Source organism: Euprymna scolopes, chromosome 41 (genome assembly GCF_053919585.1).
Source record: "Euprymna scolopes isolate OS-2025 chromosome 41, ASM5391958v1, whole genome shotgun sequence".
In the NCBI taxonomy this organism is placed as follows: Eukaryota; Metazoa; Mollusca; class Cephalopoda; order Sepiida; family Sepiolidae; genus Euprymna; species Euprymna scolopes.
The window spans coordinates 69,564,060-69,587,596 of record NC_136522.1 but is presented as its reverse complement, the minus strand read 5'-3'; positions in this window follow the sequence as shown (position 1 = coordinate 69,587,596).

Genomic DNA, 23,537 nt, shown 5'->3' with positions numbered 1-23,537 from the left:
CGTGTGTCATAGTTAACAGATTATAAATTATTCGATCGGGAGATCTTATTTATTAAAAAAAAAAGCAGATAGAAAGTAAATAACATGCTACAAACATTAAATCATTAGTAATATATATATATATATATATATATATATATATATATATATATATATATAAATAAATTTAATGTTTGTAGTATGTTATCACCTTCTATCCTACTTTTTAATAAATAGGATCTCCCGATCACCGAAGACACAATGTAAAAAAAAAAAAAAAAAAATTAAAACCCAAGAAATGTAGTTTTTGAACCGTACGTGAAACTAAAGTTTACCTTCTCGGTTTTCTGGCTAGGATCCAAGGGTATCTGTTCTGTCTAAAGATGGTCTAATGATATTGTGTGCTTTATGTTCGCGCTGGGCGTCCATACAATGGAAATATGTCACAGACTCTTATAGGAGATAAACCGTAGTAACCAGATATATTCTGACACTACATTAACTGGAATACTTAGAAAAAATACTTTTACAGTTTTAACAAAACAATGATATTGCAGGTCTTCATTCACGATGAATGTCCACAGTATACCCACCAGCATTGTATTACATGTGAAAGATGATACTGTGGAATTTCCATAGGTCCCGCTAGTTTAAATAATTATTAAAAAAAAAAAAAAATACATGAAATGGGGACTAGTATAATGCAGGAAAAAAAAATTGTGCTTTTTTTTTTTTTTTTCCTTCCTCCCCCCTATGTCGGAGATAAAGGCTGAGGAGAGAAAACGGTGATATGGTCAGTAAGGAAAAATGAAATCTGTTTTTTTTAAGCAGATTCTGTTTTTTTTTGTTTTTTTTTTGTTTTTTTTTGTCTTGAGAATTTATTTTGTTTAAATTTCCAATACAGATGTTATTCAAAAAAAAAAAAAGAAAAAAGCAGACGTTTCTAAATTTTGTTTTTAAATGAAAATATGTTTTTCTAACACCACGTCTTACAGAAAGAATATTTGGTGCTTGTTTATATTGGTGATCTTGTTAACCAACGCATTTCAGGTGAAAACATTATGTACTTACGAATCATGGCAAAATTAGTATAAACTCCAAAAATTACTAAAAATGACCCAGTAAAAGATGTGCTAGATGCATCTTTAACAAAATAATCACATACAACTACGTTCTGAATTTCATTGATTTTTAAAAATAGTGGACCATTAATTTATCAACTTAAGTCAAGGGTTATCTCCCTCGTTTGTCATACTGAATCGGTCACACAATTTTTCTACATTAAAAACATACAATAAACTTAAAAAGTTCAATAAATTCTATTTTTACTTGTAATTTTTTTTCTACTGGATCATTTTTTCGGCAATTTTTGAATTTATGCTAATTTTGACAGGACATGTAAGTATGTAAATGATGTTTTCACCTGAAATGTGTTGGTTTTAAAGACCACTAATATAAACACATACCAAGAATTTCTTTACAACACTAAAAGTAAATTAAATATCTTATGCTAATTTATAGTTTTTGGAAATGAAAAATATCTGAATAATTTTTATTCACTTTGATTAATGGGGATCATCGTTAAAAATTAATGGGGATCATCATTCAAAATATTAATGGGATCATCATTAAAAATTAATGGGGATCATCGTTAAAAATTAATGGGGATCATCATTAAAAATATTAATGCGGATCATCTACAAAATATTAATGGGGATCATCATTAAAAATTAATGGGGATCATCATTCAAAATATTAATGGGGATAATCGTTAAAAAGCTTTTAAAGATACGACGTAATTGTGGAATAAAATAAAAATTCAAAAATGCTTTTTTATGTTTTAAAATAATAACAGAAATCATGGTTTTGTTATTACAAATTATATCAAAAAAATGTCTCCAAATGTCTCCAATCTGTTTTGGTCAGCCAATGCTTGCACGTGGCAGGCTTTATTCTTGAATTGGGGACAAAACGGCCAGTATTGGAAATGACTTGCTCGGCCTTCAGACTGGAATCGAGGCATAATATCTGTTCTGTCCTCAGTCAGTGAACGAGAGATTTTCTAGATTGAGGGAATTTTTTTTATTGATGTTCCAATCCAGAGTGTTTCTTTGGGGGAGTTGGATACTCCACACGATAGGAATTTTGCTTCTGCGGGGAGGCAAGTAAATAGGGATGTACCAAGGTCAGATCTAAAGTTAGGGATTAATAGGGATTTAGTGTTGAATGCAAAAATAAGCACAAATTTAGCCATATTTAATCATTAGTTTTGTATAAAGCACCTATTCTAAATCAACAGCTATAACTTTTTCCATTTTTTTTTTTTTTTTTTTTTTTTTACATAGGCATCAACACTTATCAAGGCTCAGAGGCCACTCGAGGATAAGGGTTGAAAAGTGTACAATAGTCAATTTGACAATATAGTATTTGTCAGTAATGGAAATACAGTAAATTTGTTAACTTAAGGGGAACGGCTTATCAAGAATTTGTTTACGTTGGACTTGAAGACAACCATATTGTAGTCAGCTTGAAGGCAGGAAAACGGAAGACAATTCCAAAGGTGTGCAGTTCTAAGAAAGAAGCTTTGTTCATGGAATCTACATTTAGGTTTAGGCACAGATAAAGAGTGGGAGGAATTAATTATTGATAGTGTTTTCAGCTAGACAAGTGTTTCTTGTGAAAGTTTGGCGAGGGGGGGGGACCATTTAATGAGTTAAAAAAGTCTAGGGTGTGTGTATATATGTGTGTTTGTTTTTACATTTACCAAAATGATCCGAAGAATTAATATTTATAAAGTAATCTCAACCAGATGTAAAAGCTCGATAAAACCAAATAGGAGATAGAGCTTATAATAAGAGCACATAGTTAATAAAACATGTTAAAAAAGAGTTAAAAACATATTTAATCTGAAAAGGAAACACTTGATAAGTGGATAGTCCTTAATCTGCGGAGTTTTGAAGAAATACTTTCCTTCTCATCAGAGGGTAGGAATTAGCAAAATGCGGGATCGGATTTTGCATACAAAGTATTTGATGAAATTTCAAGTAAGTCAAAGATCTTACTCGATAACAAAAAGTGAAGCAGAGGGAATATTTCATGTGAATGTATTTTGTATGCAAAATCCGATCCCACATTTTGCTAATTCCTACCTTCTGATGAGAAGGAAAGTATTTCTTCGAAACTCCGCGGATTAAGGACTATCCACTTATTAAGTGCTTCCTTTTCAGATTAAATGTTTTTAACTCTTTTTCAAGATGTTTTTGAACATGTTTTATTAATTGTTTGCTCTTATATATAGAGAGAGAGAAGAAAAAGAATAAAAAAAAAACAACAATATAAAAATGTATACTAAAATTTTCTTCCTATATTGCATTAATTACTGTACTTCTTTCTTTCTTTCTTTCTTCCTCCACATTTACAATGTTTTACCCTCTTCCTCTCACGTCTTATTATTTCATTCCTCATCGCTAGACATCACACCTCTAATATGCTAACTAGCACCTTCCCTCCTCTTCTGATGAGAAGCATTAGGCTTCGAAATACCTAGGTACAAAGAGCATATTTATCGTACATCTCTAATTGATGTAGTCTCCCTATTGAATCAACGATAAAATTTATATGCATTAGTATATATTTTTATATTTGTCGTTTTTTATTTTTTCTCTTATATATATATATATATTCCTTCATCCTCAACTGGGCACTTTTCTACAAAGAGGGGTCACTTTTTTTCGCCGATATTTTCGAAAATCATCCCCTCTTTTCGATTGATTAGCCTTAATTTAAACATTCGTAACTTCCGGTTTGGCGATGGGCGCAACAGCAAAGATGTCAGGGGTTTTTTTTTCACGTTTTTTTGCGGTATGGGTTCGAGCCTGCCTGCCTACTACCACTTTTTTTAATTTTTATTTTTTTGCTCAATACTCACCTCCAAACACCCGGGCAACGCTGGGTACCCAGGCTAGTATGATTATAAGAGCACCTACTTTTGCATCGTATCGCTCCAGTCTTCTATTGTTTCCCGATATTAAATGTACATCTCTACATATAGACACACTTACTGAACACATACCCTATAACGTACCATGGCAAACCCCTCAACCACATTGAAAATAATTTATATCAACTATGTGATATCCTCATTTTTAACCCTATATCGTATTAATTATCTTCCTCCCTCCACATTTACAATGTTTTGCTCTCTTTCTCCAACGCCCCATTATTTCGTTCCTAATGTAGTTATCGCTAGACGTCACGTTTCTAATATATTAACTAACAACTTCTGATGAGAAGCAGTAGGCTTCGAAATACCTAGGTACAAAGAGCATCCCTAATTGATGTAGTCTCCCTATTGAATCAACGATAAAATTTATATGCATTAGTATATATTTTTATATTTGTCGTTTTTTATTTTTTTTCTCTTATATATAAACTCCACCTCAATTATAGAGCTGTGCAGTATCCAGATAAGTCTCCTTGTAAAGAATTTAATTCTCTTTGGCTCCCCCATATTTCTTATATTGGATGACATTATTCTCGTAAGTGTAAAATCCTACTTGTGAGACATCGACCTGGGTTCTTAGTGGTTGGATGATTTCATGTTGCAAAGAAGTAGGTATATTCCACAATTGGACTTATCAGCTGTTTGCTTGATCTGTGTTAGTCAATAGACTATGTGTCAGGGTGCTCGCCTCACATGCAAGCGATTCTGGGTTTTGAATCCTAAGTTTGGATATGTTCAACTGCTGAGGCCAAATGAGAGTGAAACTCGAGTCTTGGACTTCTGGTCTGTGTGAACTGTAACATTGTTTGATTGTCAAAATAATTATATATATATATATATAATTAGCATTTTTTTTTTTTTTAAATGATCCCCTTTTAATCAGATTGTCAATTTTTTAATTTTAATGTTTGAATAAAACTAATGTTTTGCTGATGGTTAATTAGAATTTGGAACAGATGACCATTTTATGTTTTCTCTGCAATCTTTTTTTTTTTTTTTTTTTTTTTTCTCAATTTATTAAAAAAAAGTTTTAAAAGATCGATGCTTGTGCGTTAAAAGTGTATTTAAAAAAAAATTGTTTGATGCATTTTGAATAAATAAAGAACACTATATACATACTTACTTGTTACAATTAGTAAAAATTACAAAATATTACAAAAAATAATTACAAGTAAAAATAAAATATTGATTCACCATCTTTTAGTTTGAAAGCGTCTAAAACAAGGGAGAGAAATCAGTTTGTCATACAGAATTCTGTATGACAAACTGACTTATTACTCTTAATTAGAAGCAGTAGTAGAAGAAACTTATTTTAAGAAACTAACTGCATTAGTCGAAAAATTTATTATTTTTTTAATTTTTACTCATCATAGGTAATATTTAATGTTTTTTGTCGTTATTAGAAATTCGCTTATAATGCACCAGAAGATCTGAAGAATTAATTATTTTTTTTTTACAATTTTAAAATATTTTTTTACAATTTAAAAATATTTTTGTTTCTTTTTTTTCACTTTTCATTTTTGTTTCTTTTTCATTTTTGTTTCTTTTTCATTTTTTTCTTTTTCATTTTTTTTTCACTTTTCATTTTTGTTTCTTTTTCATTTTTGTTTCTTTTTCATTTTTTCATTTTTGTTTCTTTTTTCATTTTTATCTTTTTCACTTTTGTTTCGTTTTCGTTTTTCTTTTCCGATTTTTTCAATAAGTACAATCTAAAAAGAAAAAAAAAAAAACAATAAATTGTACATTCTTTTTTTTGTTTTTCTTATTTTATTTTTACAAAATCCAACAAATTTATGACCAGATTATTTTGAATGTGTTTTGCGTGTGTAAACTAATTCCTGAGATTACTAGCTAAGTTACTGCTGACAATTTACAAAAGTATTTCATCCTCCTTCTCCTCCTCCTCCATTGCTGTAAACAAAAATGCTTCTCCAGATAAAAATCCTCAGAAACTGCAGTAAATACAATTTTAATTTTCTGCAATACAGAAACATAATCGTTAATTTACAGTGAATTGGGTTTCGGCATTCTCCCCAAACAACTTATTTTGTAAAAAAAAAAAAAAAAAAATCATAGTTTGTGTAATTTTCTTGAGTAAAAGTCATACTTCACATACATTAGTTGAGACTTGAAAACAATGAAATTAAACCGACCTATCTCCTTAATTAAACTGTTTTTTAGTTTTATCTGTCCCATGGTCTGGATGATCGTTGAGGTGCCAAAGATGACATGGTGACTAGCTTTTTCCAGCCTTCCCAAATTTCTACCTTTCTGGTCCTAACCTTCCCCAACTTTACATGCAACTGCTGAATCTGCAATCTCGACAGGTTAACAGCGACAAATGAGGACTTCATGCAGACCAGACGATCCTGAGGCACAATCTTTTTGAGCTTTACGTAGAAATCCAACTGTTAACCACCACCACCACAACTACTACATCAAGATCAAACTTAGTCCACATCTCCTACCAACACGGATCATATCAGGAAAATAGAGCTCATCTTCAATCTGACAAGCAGTACTAATACTTCTTCCACAAGGATGCAATCCACTGCACCACTTATTCGCATGTCCATATATTTTGCTGCTATCATCCATAAGCAATATCAGTAAATCTCCTAATGTTATTTAATCACGAAAAATTACTCTAAAAAACATGATTTTAAGTTTAAAAAAATATAGTTGAATGTCTCCTGTTAATAGACATGGCTGAATTTTGAATTCATTAAAATGATGATTTAGTAAAACCAAGCAATCTATTAAAGGGGCAGTTGTCTGTATATATGTGCATATGTATGTATGTATGTCCAGCTAAAAGTCTAAAGCTACAAAACAAACGCCCATAAAGTTGGTATTTTCTTGATCAGTGTTGCCCCGGATGAATATCTATAAAAAAAAAAAAAAGAATTATTTATCTCTGGGGTTCAATTGGGCCGGGTTTTGTCACCAGGAAGTTCAGCCATTTTTTAATTTTTATTTTATTGTTTTCCTGTACAAATTTGGAATTTGGAACACTATGCATGTGTTCAGAGAGATGAATGGGCTGGGTAAGGTGGTGGAGAAAGAGTGAGAATTCAAAATTTAGCATTGCAACATTAAGTTTCTATTTCATTACACATAGTCATTTTTTTGGGGGTGGGGGGGATTACCTAGATCAATGTTTTATCCTAACGTTACATCTAACGGATTTTTAACCAAAAATGTTTCTAAAAAACGTTCTTATTTAGAATTTAATTTAATAAAAAAAAAAAAATACAGAAAACAAACTTACCCATCATTAAACAAAGATGTCATATTCCAAAAATCACATAAATTGATCAAGAAGCTTTATTTTTATTTTTTGCTAAGAAAATCAAATTTGATGAGTAAGCAAAAAGGGACTGTCTTGAATCTCTATCACAAAGAATCATACCAAGGACAGACAAATCCACAATAATTCAATCTTGCAAGATCAGCCTTGTAGATTTCACTTTTTTTTTTCTTTGAAATCATTAACAAATGATTTTCTTGGTTAAAAGATTAAGTACTTGATCAATTTACGTGATTTTTGGAATATGACATTTCCGTTCTGTGACAGGTACGAACATCATACAAATTTTTCTGTATTTTTGTCTTTTGATTTAGATTGAACCAAAAGAGTATGGTATGGAATTTCTTTTAATGAAAGGCAAAATAGTTTGCTTCGGAATAATGCCGAAATCAGTTTGATGGCTATAAATTAGTAAATTATGCTAACAGTCATGAAATTTGTTATCGAAGCCTGTAATAATAATAATAAAAATTAGTTTATTATTTCCATTTTTCTGATTGTTATTGTCAGAGGATTATCACCAAATTACCAACCAATTTATTTCCATCATTTTTTGCCTTGTAGTAGATCCCCTTCCTTTCACCCCTACTAGTTGATTTTTTTGTTAAGCCTGCAGTATCGTTAACAATTGGGGGAGGGGAAACAAAATGAAATGTACAAGAAATAACTTATACCAAACGCAATAGAATTTAATCCTTTTCGTAATTTATTTTTTTTAGAGAATTTGGTTTTGGTGTTCATGTGGCTTATTGTCACTCCAAAACCAAAATGGCTGAATGGAGAAGCTCGAGATGTTGCAACCTATTTTGAAATTACAAAAAACACAAAAAAAAACTTTCAAACATTTTTAATTTTTTAGATTAAGATTGCTTATTCGTATTATCTGGATTCTTCGGACTACTGTTCTCATCTGAAGACGATTGGCAGTTACATTAACCAAAACCTGAAAATAACGCTCGAAATAACAGTAGTCTGAAGAATCCAAATAATATAAATAGCTTAAAAACAGTTTCATGACATTAAAAGTATACAGGTCGACAGAAGATTCAATTTTAATGCGGTAATAAAATTTATTAGGGAGAGCTGTAACTATATTTTTATTTTAAATTTCTCAATAAGATCTCAAGCTTGATTGAAAAATGCTGGCAGCCATTTGTGATTTTTTTTTTTTTTATATACCTCGTCTGAAAAAAAGCTTTGAGATATTAATAATTAAAAAAGAATTAAACAATTTCAGAACGTTAAAAGTATATAGGTTGGTAGAAAATTGTTATTGTAGGTATTTGCTGTATATTGCTTTTTGTTTTTTCTGTTTTGGGAGGGAGGTTCTCCTGATTTAACAGTTGTTAACTATACTGCCGAATTACCAAATTTTCAATCATACATTTTTTTTTTTTTTCAACCATGCAATATACATCTTTTATTTTTTGATGAGATAAATTTGAAATGTTTGCAGTTTATTTGTGTACCCCCCCCCCATCTTCAAAAAAATTTGATTTGAACATTTTCATTATTCTATATTTTGTATGAACAATATTTTGTTAACGTGACTATTGGTACCAGGTTTCAGTTTTAAGGAAATACAGTTGGGAAATTAGTCAAAAACGGTTTATTTTCATTTACAAACGCATTTACATAAAACAGCTGTAATATTTAATAAGTTATGACAAGCTCTATTTTCTATTTTGGTTGTATTGAGCTTTTTTTATTTTGTTGGGATTATTACATAAATATTAATTTTTATATTCTCTTTAAGTTTATAGAAGCCTTTGCTTGGAAACTTGATTTTTACTTTTTTGATTTACATTATATATATATATATGAGAGAGAGAGAGAGATTTATCAATTATAATTTTTTTTTTTTTTTTTTTTTTTTTTTTTTTTTACAAAGGAGTCACTACTTATCAAGACCCAGAGGCCACTCGAGGATAAGGGTTAATAAGTTTACAGAGGTCAATGGGACAATTTTGTAGTAATTGTTAGTGGAATTTTGGTAAATTTGATTACTTAAGAACTTGTTTACGTTGGACTTGAAGACGACCATATGAAAGCAGGCAAATTGAAGAAAGTTCCACAGGTGTGCAGTTCTAAGAAAGAAGCTTTGTTCATGGAATTTAGGTTTAGGCACAAATAAAGAGTGGGAGAAATTATTGATAGTGTTTTCAGCTAGATGAGTATTTCTCGTGTAAGTTTGGCGAGGGGGAACCATAGATTGGAGTTCAGTAGAGCACTTGCTACGAAAATAATGATAAAAAATTTTTTATTTTCTTTGTTCACCTACTGATTTGTGACCTATTTGCGTTAAAAATTTTCAATCAATTAATTTAAATATGAATCTTTAACACAAATAGGTTACAAAGCAGTAAGTGAACATAACGAAAAAGTAAATTGTTTTTGATTTCCCAACTATATTTTCATCAAAAATAATTTGTCGCCTTTAGTAACGTTCACCCTATATTTTTATTTTATTGCTTGTATTTAAACATCCCAAAATTCACCTTGTCTTTGATTTTCCACTCGACAATATTTTTTCCATGAGTGATTTATAGTAACGGGACCAAGATTCCAAAATTTATTCCATAAGGTGTGAAACTAATTTTTCATTGAAACTTAAATGATTATTATCTCTTGTTTGTATTGATTATCTCCCCTGGTTTGTATTATCTCCCTTTATATACGTTACCTCGACCCCCCCCCCGCCCCATTTCTGCTGTGCTTGTATTATGCATTTTACAATGAGACAAAAAATTCCATAACACATCCCATCATGTCATCTACTTTGTATGATTCCTCGAAAGAAGAGATTTTGAAGAAATTGCATGTTCTTCATTTACATAGCATGTAGACTTGGACATTTCTTCTTTTTTTTCCCCTTTTATTCTCTTTTTTTTTCCTTTTTCTTTTTTTCCCTTTCTTTCTCTTTTTTTTTTTGTAAATCATTTTTCATTTTTTTTTTTATTCTTGTTATGCTGATCAGAGAATTTAAATTGTACCTAACTATCCCCCCCTCACTAAAAAAAGTACCCCCCCCCCCATCTCACCACTTATTAACAGTGATAAAACTTTGAGCGGATGATAGGAATAAATTTTAATTGCTACCCTCCCAATTAAACTAAGTTGGGGGGGGGGGGTCTAATCCAGAACTCAACCTAATAGAAAAAAAACAAAATACAGAAAGGTCTTTGATATACGACTCGTCATAGAACAAAAATTTCATATTCCAAAAATCACACAACTTGGTCTAGTAGTTTTTTGTTTTCTTAATAGAAAATTGTTTTACGATTTTTAGCAATAGTACCATGTAGCCATTCAAAAACTGATTTTAAAATATTGGTAGTTCGAATTGAGCTGTCTTGGTTCATTAAATATGGCGGATCAAAACACATCTCGCTTTGTTATAAAATTTAATTTTTTTATTTTAGTTCAACAAACTGTTTTATCAATTTACATGATTTTTGGAATATGGCATTTTTGTTCTGTGACAGGTACATTATATCATAAAGATTTTTCTATAAATGTTTTTTTAGATTGAATTCTGGACAAGCATCGTTATTTTTTTTCTTTGTTGATATTTTTTATTTTTTATTTTTTTTTTTTTTTATCTACTTGTTATTGCGTAGGATATTTATTACAACCCAAACAATATCTCCGCCCTCTGAAATATTTTATATTATTTTGTGTCTTAACACCCAGAAAAAAAAAAGATAGCTTATATATATATATATATATATATATATATATATATTAAAATCACCTCAACATTTATTGCTAACTAAATGAAAAATACGTACAAAAAAAGTGTTTGTTCCAAGTAGAACAATAAACTGCATCAGACACGATTAGAGAAGGTGTTCGTTCCACTCCAAATTCATCTTACAAAATCTAGCCGAACTAAACGCATGCATGTCATTTCTGCATTTAATTTTTATCAGAACAATATGTAGTAGCTCAATTATTGTAAATTTTTTTTTTTTTAAAGATTATGACATGCTGAATGTATTGACGCTAGAATCAATTTAGTGCCATTTATGAAATGGGGGGGGTAATGTTATGTTTTAATTTGTGTTTACCCGAAGCATTCTAACCGTATGCGTGTGACAGCAATGTTTTCGCCTCACACATACTTTTTATTAAATAAAAGATGGAGGACAAGAGTTAAGTAGAACCTTATTATATCATCAGATCGATAAGGACGGAACAGAATAAAAGGAAAGGAGAAACTTCTTTACACTATGGCATTTCGAAGCTAAATGCTTCTCATCAAAAGAGGAGAAAAGCTGGTATTATATGGATATAAAGATATAAAAACTGGCTGAAGAACATTTAGATTAGAAATTAAAAATATATAATATATATGTATATATACACGCATGTATGTATATATATATATATATATATATATATATATATATATATATATATATATATAGCGAGTACTTTTGATTCATCCAATAATCATCAACCGGGATTAGTGTTTATAACTTTTTCTTTTTTTTTTTCCCTCATTACATTTTCGCCCCAAACAAAGCACAGTACCATTTTGGTGTAGGAGGCTACTATCTGGGACATAATGTGCAGAGTATAATTAGTTAATAATTAAGTAGGGAGTTGAAGAGCAAGATGTTTGTTTACATTACACTTGAACTTCTGCATGTCAGTACAGTCAGGAAGCTGAAACGGAATTCCAAAGTCTCGCAGTCCAAAGAAAGAAACTATTAAACTAGAAGGCTTTCTGGCATCCAGATCTCTGTGTAGAGGTGGTTTTGCTGTTTGTCAGGGGTATTTACATCGAGGAGGTACAAAGGCTAGAAGTTCTTCAAAGCATCTACCATTAAAATACTTGTAAAACAGGCAGAGGGATGCACCATTTCGTCGATGGAACAGAGGTTGAAGCTTAGCTGACAGTGTGAGACCCGTTTTAAAAACGAGACATAGATGTAAACGCACCAAGACTAACCCCGTTTGATTCGATAAGTCAAAAGTACTCATGAAGAAGGAAAAAAAAGTAACGGAACAATAAACGCACGAATGTGCAAGTCGTGTGTCCAGTTGCTCTTTTGCAGCTGCTGCACATGTGATTAACTTTTTTGCTGAATCGTAAGTTTTGATATTTTATAAAATCGTGGAGTGTTTTTTTGTGTCGGTACGTTGTTGAATCGGACACAAAAAAAATAAAATGTTCTTTTTTAATGAAATCAAATGTTGAGGTGAATTAGAATTCAATAAAATAAATGTTGAAAATTTTTCATAAATTCTTCAAAAGTGATAGGAAAAGAAAATCTTTTGTTTTCTTTTTTTTTTTTTAAATTTTTTAATATACAGTGTTTGGAAAATCGATGGCATATCTTCCGGGTTCAGGTTGATTTATCTGGGAAGTAAGGTTTCTGTCTTTTAGCAGAATACCATTTTCATTTTTTTTTTTTTTTTTTTTTTTTTTTAATTCAGATTTTCACTGACTTTGGCAAAGCCTTGTGAGTTCTGATTTTTGTTGAAAATCCTTTTTTGTTTGTTTTAACAAAAAAAAACTGATTTCTGTCGAATTGATAGAGCTTTACCTCCTTATTTTTTTTCATCATTGACGAGATTTATTTCTCTTTCTTTCATTTTATCATTCTCTTTTCCTGTTTTTCCTTTCTTTCTCGCTCACTCCGTCTTGTCTTGCCTTCCTTTTCTCTACTTTGATAGTTCTCTCTGAAAACTGAAAATATTAATTTTGATTCAACTCCTACGAGTTCAGACGATTCATGAAAGGGATAGAAGAGTCAGATGATATTTTTGTTTCATCAAACGATGTCTACTCACATTCCTGATTTGTTTATGTTTTTTACTTTGCAGAACATGATTGAGTTTTGCAAAGAGAAAGGGGAAAAAAAAAGCAATAACATCAATGTTTGGTGCATTTTAAGTCAAGAAACCATTATCTTCAGCCAGCCTGATCTCTGGCAGAAAAATGGATGCTTTAAATATAATTCCGAAATTGTGCTATCGGTGTTTCAATCATTTTGTGTATCTATTGGATTTTATAAACAACAACAACAAAAAAAAAACGGTTTCTTCTATTTGAATTTTGTTGGTTAATGTTTTTATTTGAAGTATTTTTTTTTTATGGTTTTTATACCTAAATCAAATCTAGGTTAAGTTTTGTTTTTATGCCTGGCGCTCAAATTTTTTTTCTTTTTTTTTTTTTTTTTTAATATCTTAATTAATTCTCATTGAAAACAAAGTTTCTCAAAAAAAAAAAAAAAAAATTCCCACCGAAAATTCATGTCTGTTTTTAATTTTTTTTTTTTTTTTCCAGCCATTTTATAATTCATATTCAGTGGTGGCTCGTTCATAAAGGTTGTCGGACTGTAGTGTAAAATTCTTTAGGTTTTCTTATAAAATATGAATCTAACTTGTGTTACATCTCCTCATGATGTTATTAACCTAAGGCCGTCTAAATGGTTTTGTAATCCCCAGAATAAGTGATAATCGCAAGGGAGCTAAGGCAGGAGAATATGTAAGTCTGGGTAAGATTTCCCAACCAAATTCTCCTGCGAGATCTTTGCTCAGTAGTGCTGTGTGATGACAAGCATTATCATGATGGAAGATGACTCCCTTTCTGTTGAATAAAGAAAGTAGTTTTCAGGTTAACATGGGTGAGAATATTGCAGAGAAACGCTCTGATTTTCTTGAACCATGTCTTGAAACTCTAAAACCCGAAACTCTAAAATATGAATATTTTAATAATCTGAAAGAAAAAAAAAGTTATAAATTAATCACGGTGATATGTTTAAGTAATATCATAACAATGAAATAAATTTCGCTTGTTTAAAATGACCCTTTTACAAACCAGCAAAAATTTTTGCACCGACCTGATATAAAACTGTTAGAAAATCATACAATGTATTATAATTAGGCCTGGGGCAACAGCATATTCTTTTCATTGTTTTGATATTCGAGTATATATATATCTGCTGATATCTTGTATGTTTTTTTTGTTTTTTTTTTATATAGAGTGATGTGGTTCTCGGTAGATTAACTGCGTCAACTGTGTGAGTTCATATAGAAACGTTGTTTTAATTTGAATTTAATTTGACGTCATTCTCGCGTTGCCTACACACAGTTCAAACATTTCAAAATACAACCACTGAGATACAACGCGCGGCTCATTACAGACTTTTCTTTCTCTAACTTTACAACATGGCAAGAAAGAGAAAGAAAAAAAAAAAAAAAAAAAAAACAAAACAACACACTGAAGATGGAGTATATCTCCGAAATATATTTGTGATAAATTTCAAACAAGTAAAATATTTGTTTATTTTCCTAATATTACGTTGTGATTTGGCTTTCAAGCACATTTGATGCGTATTTTATTGTGTCAAACACTCTTAACCCTTATTCTCGAGTTGTCTCTGGCCTTGATAAGTGGTTATGCCTATGAAAAAAAAAAAAAAAAACTGTGTCGGATATATACTGAAAACAATAAGGAGAATATTCTGTTGTCCCAGTCCTAATTATAATAACTTAAGATTTGTGTTGTTTTTGGATTTTTATACTGCATTTAAATTTTTTTTTTTAAGATTTTAATCAATAAATAAACAAGAATATTTGAAAACAAAAAAAACTTTGGTTTTCTTGAACTGCGTCCTGAAACCTTAAATTCCCAAGCCACCACTGTGCTTATTTCATCCAAATATTGAAAACAACCATTGATTCTTTTCTCCTTTTGTTTTCCTGTATCGATATATAACTCGCTCTCTGTCTGCCTAGATGTGGCGTGGACAGGCAATACTTTTCAACATTCATAGATGACATAGAAACGTAATCATTTTGTACAGTTTTGAAAAATATTAGACAAATAAAAAAGATGCTGTTATTGAAATGGTCTTTTTTTTTTTCTTTTTCTTTTTTTCTTATCATAATTTTTATTCTTTTAATGTAATTATATGTTGAAGGTGTTTTTTTTTTTTTGTTTTTTCTTGTTTTGTTTTTTTTAAATACTGTTTTTAACCCTAAACAAGGCACAGTGCCACTAAGTTGTATAGCTATTATTTGGGACCAGATTTGCAGGAACTTCTGCATGTTAGTATAGTCAGGGAAATAGAGGCCTGAGAGGCAATTCCAAAGTCTAGCAGTTTGCAGGAAGAAGCTATTTGAATAGGAGGCTTTACAACATCGAAGGATCTCTACAGTGTAGGGGTGAGATTTTGCTGCTTGTCAGGTCTGTCGGGGGTATTTATGTCAAGCTTGTCCAAGCACTTACCATTAAAGTACTTGAAAAACGGGCACACGGATGCCTCATTTTGGTGATGGGACTGAGGTTGGAGTTTGACCGACAGTGTGAGACCTAATAGGTTGGCGACTGTTTTTTTTTTTTTTTTTTTTTTTTTTAACTCTATCTAGGAGCAAGAGACTAGTGGCACATGCGCAAGCTCAGATGCGACAACAATTGTAGATTAATACCCCCGATAAATAAACCCTAAAAAAAAAAAAAAAAAACCTCGGTTTTTATTCAGTTTTACGTCAATACAAAAAACATTTATAATTGCACAAAATTTTTGTACTTACCTGTTAGGCAAAAAAAAAAAACTGTACATTAAAATTTATGCAAATTTATCTATTTTTGTTTTTTATAAAATTCGATTGGTAAATGATTTTTAGCTGGTATTATGATGATGACTGTGTGCTGAATTGTATATTAATTAATTGGAATTCTTTGTCTGAAGATAGCGGTTTCAATCCTACCTAAAGTCGGCCAGAAGCTTAGTTAGCCAAAATGTGGTGAAACAACAAACCACTATGGAAGACAGTTGATGAGGATGGAGGAAGATGGAGTTAGGAGATTCGGCATTTCTATCCCATCGCAGTTAACCACCTGACGAAGGCCAGAGGAATAATTGGACAAAACATTGTGAAACGAGAAGATGGGGATAAAAGTCCGCAAATAAAATAAATGGATAAATAATGTGTCGAATTGTATCCCTTAATGTAAGCAGAAAATGGTGAATGCTGTTAAAATGTGTTTTTTCTTGTAAATAAAAAAAAAATACTTGATGAATTTTGATAAAAAAAAATACTTGATGAATTTGTAATTTTTCCTTATACTGCTTTTGTTGTTTTTTTTTTTGTTTTTTTTTAAACCTAACACGTAAATCCATCTGTATAATTTGGATTCTTCTCATCTTGAATGTTTTTTTGTTTTTTTTACACAGTGATCACCACTTCTTAAGGCCCGGAAGCCACTCAGGGATAAGGGTTATTGCAAGTACATAGTGTGGAGATTTGATGAAGTGTTTACTTAAGGGGGCGGTTCATTAGGAATTTGTTAACGTTGGACTTGAAGACATTCAAGTTGTAGTCCGGTGGGAAGCAGGCAGACGGAACAGAGTTCCACAGGCATGCAGTTCTAAGAAAACACAACGTTTCGGTCGATGTAACCTCCACTTTTCTTTAGGTGTATTTTGTTGAATTCAAATAATCTGTACAGAATTTGGAACGGAACATTTTATTTAATCCACGGGGTAGTATGTTCTCATTCCATCAGCCTTGACTAGATAAAAGTCCTAAATAATCTGCAATTATATTTTGAGTGTCACCTGAACTGAGGATTGAACCTCCAACCTCCAGAAGAGTGTAACTTGCATTTTACCAAATTGTGCTTTACAAATAAGCAATTCTCATCTCAAACATTCAGAAACATAAATATTTAATAAACTTTTCTGTTTATTTTCTTTCTACGAGCAGTTTTTAACGTTGTGGTGAAACTGGACAAGTACTTTTTTTAATTAAACTATATTGGATTCTTTGGACTATTGTTCTCATCTTGAGTATTATTTTTTTTACAACATTTCGGTTGATGTAACCTCCTACCTTCTTCAGGTGTATCTTGTTAAACTCGGGGAATGTTTCTGTCAAACCTGGGGATTTGGACGGAATTTCAAACGGAACCATTTATTTACTTCATGGGGGTAGCATGCTCTTGTTCCATCAGCCATAACTGGATAGAGGTCCTAAGTAATTTGCAGTTGTATTTTTCAGACGCAAGGACCCATGATGCAGTTGTTGGAAAACTCAATCGTAAAAAAAGTGATATTCACCTGATAGTTCAATTCTCAGTTTGGCCGACCGAAAAATACAAATGTGAATTACTTAGGACATCCAGTAATGGCTTGCAGAACAAGAGCATACTACCCTTGTGAAGTAAATGAAGGGTTCCGTTTGAAATTCCATCCAAATTCCCAAGTTCAACAAGATATATCTGAAGAAGGTCGGATGTTATATCAACGTAAACGTTGTGAAAATCACACTCAAGGTAAGAACGGTAGTCCGATAAATCCAAATAACTAATCCTCATTTCAAAAATTCAAAACCATTTTTTTATTTATATATATCTATATATAAAGCAAAACGGGCATGCGCGTTTTTGTGTGTCCAGCAAAGGCCTTTTTCCGGGGGGGGGGGGCGTATACTATTTTTTTTTAGAACTTTTTATATACTCCTAAGATCATAATATCTATGATTTGCAAACGGAATACAGATCTAGATTTATTTTGATCGGCTTTTATAAAATTCCCCTCATTCCACCCTCTCACGTGTTTGTTTGGCTTTTTCTGTGTAAAAGCGAAACCGAATCGAAATAAAAGCGATTCGCTGGCCTTCGTGGCCAGCACGTCTTGAAAGGCAATCAGCTTTGATCACCCTTCATATCAGACAATTGCTATCCATTAAGATACTGCTAGAGCCCCGCCCCCTCTTGGCGGGAGCTGATTTCCCTCACGACGGCGGAAAGCTGAACTGGGTTACAGCCAAACTTAAGTGCGTGATTTTATTTCTTCATCTGCGTGAACTCATTCACTTTCACTTTCTGCGTGTCAGCTTTTTGGTCGCTAAATTAGAACGCTTTTCACTTCCTGTCCCATCGTAGCCGAGCGATAAGGTGTCAGGTTTTTCTTAACTTTCTTTTCCACCTTCGCCTGTCTGCTACAACTTTTTTTTTTCTCGCCCACGCCCCCTCCCCCGTTAGTTCTGTATAAAACACAGGTATGAACACCGGTGAAGACTAATTTCTCTTTCGTCCTTTCCAACAAAGTGTACAATAGCATTTCTAGTAATCTCTGTTAAAAATTACCCCCCAAAAATTGTGCTTTGTTTATCGAGACCAGAGGTTGGTAACCTTTTGATTACCTCCCGAGATAAAACACACTTGTTTATTTTTATAAATAAAATCATCAATTTTTTTTAATAAGCACAAAAGTGTCAATTTTAGCTATTTTAACTTGATAGGCACCACTAGGGGGGGGGGGGGGGCAACCAAAGTTTTCCCAGAAAATCAATTCTGATACTTTTTTACTAATGTCATGTTTAATGTTTGTGCAAAATTTCAAAAAATTTCAAGGTGTAGTTATTGAGAAAAGTGTGGACGGACGAACGGACAAGGGTGAATTTACAGGTCCACCCTCCTTTTGTCGAGGGACCAAAACTTGCTTAATTATCCCTAAAAAAACAAAAATTTAGTAAGAAACTGTCCTTCGTGCAATCAAAACAAACAACACAACTACGCACAGAATTTCTATGAAAGCCCAAAATGTCAAAAATTAATTATATTACAGGAAACATGAGCTGGAACAATTATATTGAAAACATTGCCAGGGCCGCTACAAAAAAGGTAGGCTCTCTCTACCGTGCTAGAAAACTACTGACACCTGAAAGTATCCTGTATCTCTATAAGGCCACCATTCGCCCATGTATGGAGTATTGTTGTCACATCTGGGCTGGTGCGTCTACTACTAGTCTCTCGCTCCTAGACAAGGTTCAAAAAAGAGTCGCCAATCTGATAGGCGCTGAACTGGCATCTAAGCTTCAGCCTCTGTCCCATCGACGAAACGTTGCATCCCTCTGCTTGTTCTACAAGTATTTTAATGGTGAATGCTCTGACGAACTGCAGACACTTGCGCATCCACGACGCAAACACCCTTGACAGGCAGCTGAATCCCACCCCCACACAGTAGAGATCCCTAGATGTAAAAGATCTTTCTACTCCAGTAGTTTCTTCCCCAGAACCGCTAGACTCTGGAATTCCATTCCAGGATACTGCTTCCCTAACTGTACTAACATGCAGAAGTTCAAGTGCAACGTGAATCGACATCTTGCTGCCCAAATCCCTACATAGTGCCCCAGTAGTTGCTGCCTCTGATAGTAGCCCCCTACACCTGAGTGGCAATGTGCCTTGTTTGGGGTGAAAATGTAATAAAAAAATTTTTTTTAAAAGTTTAAAGAGAAATTTACTGGTCCTGGATATGACCTTAAACTATATCCAGTGGTGAGGCCCCAGCTTGCGTGCTTTGAGGAGTGTGGAGTCACCCTTTAATTGCCATTGCTCCCAGGTCCACTCTGACCCGGAGTGGTAGTACCTGTTAGGGTTCCAACTATGGGTTAAATAGAAACCGACTTGAAAACAACAAATATATTCTATTAAAAATTTTTTCTTCTGAATCTTTGGATTTAGCATTAAATAACCTGAAAAGGGTTGATATGCCGTAAAACAAAAACAACCAACCAAAAGAAATTGAAACATTATACCTTAATTTCTGTACTTTTGAAGATTATAAAAAATATTCATAAATTTAAGTTGACTTCTATTTTGTTGTAATGGTTTGTCTAGTTATATTTTTCAATGTATCATTTAAACACTGTAGTGTTTGCATGGTTAAGTGGCAGTTATAGTCACTTAGAACTGCTTTAAAGTTTCACAGCTCACTCATTTTGCGATCAAATTTCAAATAATTTTTACAGTTTATAGATCACCTTCTAAACTATATTTTGAAAAAAAATTTCAATTTTTGTTCAGTAAAACAAAAGTTATAATAAAATTATGGTGCCCAAAAATTCTCAGAATCTGTAAGAAACAGAGAGACGTTTTTTTTTGTTTTTTTTATTGGCTGTTGGTTACCATAGCAACCAAATCTATTATGCTACCTCAAATCGGCTGGGAACGTAACAGGATATAAAAACAAACTGTTGCTAATAATTCACCGCTGTCTCGATCTATTGCTCAGATGTACTGTCACTAATAATCCACAGGTAACAATTCCCTTTTCAAATGGTAGGCGTAACAGATCATCTAGCATGCTTTGAATCGATCTGTTACGCCTACCATTTGAAAAGGGAATTTTTCCGAAATGAATAATGGAATTTATCGCAGACATAACAAGTAAGACATTTTACCAATACAACTGAACAAATATATGTATATATAAAATATATGTATGTACGTATTGATTTGTAAATCGCCACTTGTTCTCGTCTTCTCTTACCAACAATGACTATATTTCATTCCTCGCATTGTGACAGCCTTCTAAATCTCTACTACATACCTATCCCACACAATGCTTCAAGCAAACTACATATCAATCCTATATATATATATATATGTGTGTGTGTTTTCTGTATTATTTATTTATGTATATATTTATACGCATATATTGTTTCCTTTCTTGTTCTCTCCTTACCACCCTGCATTATCTCCATTGACATCTCTCTCTCTATTTCTGCCAAAACGCTTGTCTCATTTTTATAACCTAACGAAGCCCCTAGCGGGTGTTCATCGGTCTAAGAGTTCAAAATCCAGGTGCAACAGGAATCATCAAACATCCAGAGTTGCACGTACGGGTTACCCAAATAGCTCACACATTACCGTAGTTTAGCCATGATTGATCCGCACGAAGACAGGATCGGGTTGGTCGCATCTGGGTCCTTCACCGTCTGCACGAAGAGTCCATGAGATGAAGCAATCGATGTTCTCAAGTCAAAGGAAGCGGCACACACCCATGTTGTAATTTAGATTAGATTCATAGCCACACCCTCGCACGTGGTGCTGTTAACTTCAAACAGCAACAACAGAAAAAACAACAATGATCAAATCCTTTGGTTGGTTGTTTTTTGTTTTACGGCATATCAACCCTTTTCGGGTTATTTAATGCCGAATCCAAAGATTTTGAGGAAAAAATTTTTAATAGAATATATTTGTTGTTTTCAAGTCGGTTTCTATTTAACCCATAGTTGGAACCCTAACAAGTACTACCACTCCGGGTCAGAGTGGACCTGGGAGCAATGGTAATTAAAGGGTGGCTCCACACTCCCCAAAGCCCGCAAGCTGGGGCCTCACCACTGGATATAGTTTATGGTCATATCCAGGACCCTCAAATCCTTTGGTCACTAATAATCCACAGGTAACAATTCCCTTTTCAAATGGTAGGCGTAACAGATCATCTAGCATGCTTTGAATCGATCTGTTACGCCTACCATTTGAAAAGGGAATTTTTCCGAAATGAATAATGGAATTTGTCACAGACATAACAAGTAAGACATTTTACCTAATACAACTGAATAAATATACGTATAGTGCAGAGAAATACCCCATTTGTATATCATGTTCAAATGTGTCACTAGTCAGCTAGAAAAAAAAAAACCTTTGTTTTTGAATAGCAGCAGCCGTTCCGTTGAATTATCAGCTCATTAGTTCCTCTCTCTCTCTCTCTCTCTCTCTTTAGGAGATACACTTTCTTTCTCTTTTCTTTTGGAGAAGTCTTCAGTCAGCTATAGTTACGGGCTGACGGTGGCTTATGGGGATTTAGCGAGACTAGAATTCTTCTTGTATAGGATCGCAGTGCCATGTGTTGAAGGTGCACACACACACACACACACACACACACACACACACACAAACGCATGCATGACAGCTGGTAGCAAACACACTGAATGATGGGGTCAGGATGTCAGAAGCGATATCATCAGTGGTGAAAGGTCAGCTGTTTGATGCATGCAACTGTTGAGGTGAAGCGCACCTGCAGAGGAGCAGGTCACATATATAGCCTAGAGAAAAATGCAAAAGGGAAGAGAAGTCTACAGTCAGACAGCAATCAGCATCGTACAAGTGTGGCTCCATCCACCCAGGTCCACACTCTCCATCTCTAGCTAGACGCACGCACATGAGGCAATAAAGAGAGAAATAGAAAATAAATGTTTTTATACAATAACAAAATGTTAGGAGTTTTCCCTGGCTGACAAAAAAATCGACTGTGCAACTGCAGTTAACATACTCCAACCTGGGGAATCCTTTTATCGACCTGCAGTTACTTCTGTTACTTTTACTCGACTCTCTAACACTTGCACAGTCAAAATTTGCTCATGCACGTCAATTTATAGTTAGGTAACAGGTAGGGTTGGACGTTTTGGGGTATCCACTCCAGCCAATATGAAATCACCCCCATCATGTTTATGCTCGTTACTATTGGTCAGTTGCCAATCTTAGATAAGCATCTGCCATGGGTAATTTTTAATTGAGGAATTTCTCACACCAGCAGGTTCTACGAAGGGTGACCTAGGGGTCATCGTCATCCAAAGTCCAAACCCAAACTATTGTCAATAATGTTCCTCAGTATATTATTGATTCATCGGTTAAACAATATTAGTATTCAATTGTTATTATCAACTCACAGCCATTCAGTTGCAGTTATTTTTCCTTTGTTTTTGAGTTGAGTCCCCAACTCACAAAGGGGGGGGGCAGCAAGGCAATCAGGAATTGCTCAGTATTCTTTGGATCACATTTTTTTTTTTTAATATATTCTTCCCCTGTCTAGTACTCTTTTAGAATGCTCCCCATATAAGTCACCAATTCAGCTCCCCTCTTGCCTCAATCAATCTCCCCTCTTATATAACGATAATTTCCAGCTCCTTACTCTCCTTTTAATATATATATATATATATATATATATATATATTTTTTTTTTTTTTTTTTTTTTTTTGATTCATCCAGCCTTGACAGACGTGCTTTTAAATATTCTCTCCAGTACTTTTCTTTTAATGAGTTGGAATTCATTCTATTTGCGCTTTTTTCCAAGGAACTCTGCCTTTTGGATTATTTTGAACCATTTGGAATTTACCCATTGGATTGAAATTTTAAATTCGACCGTTTTGGATTTTACCATTTTTGGATTTTTACCCTTCACCGGACTGTCCATTCATGTGAAATCTTTTTATTATTTTTCTTTTGCCTCCTGTTCCCCTTACCTCACCCTTTTTTTAACCAAGTAAGATCTGTGACTTACTTGTAGTTTCATTAAATACTTTTATATGCAAAATCCGATCCTGCATTTTGCCAATTCCTGCCCTCTGATGAGAAGGAGAGTATTTCTTCGAAACTCCGCGGATTAAGGACTATCCACTTGTGTTTCCTTTTTTAAAATTAAATATGTCTTTAACTCT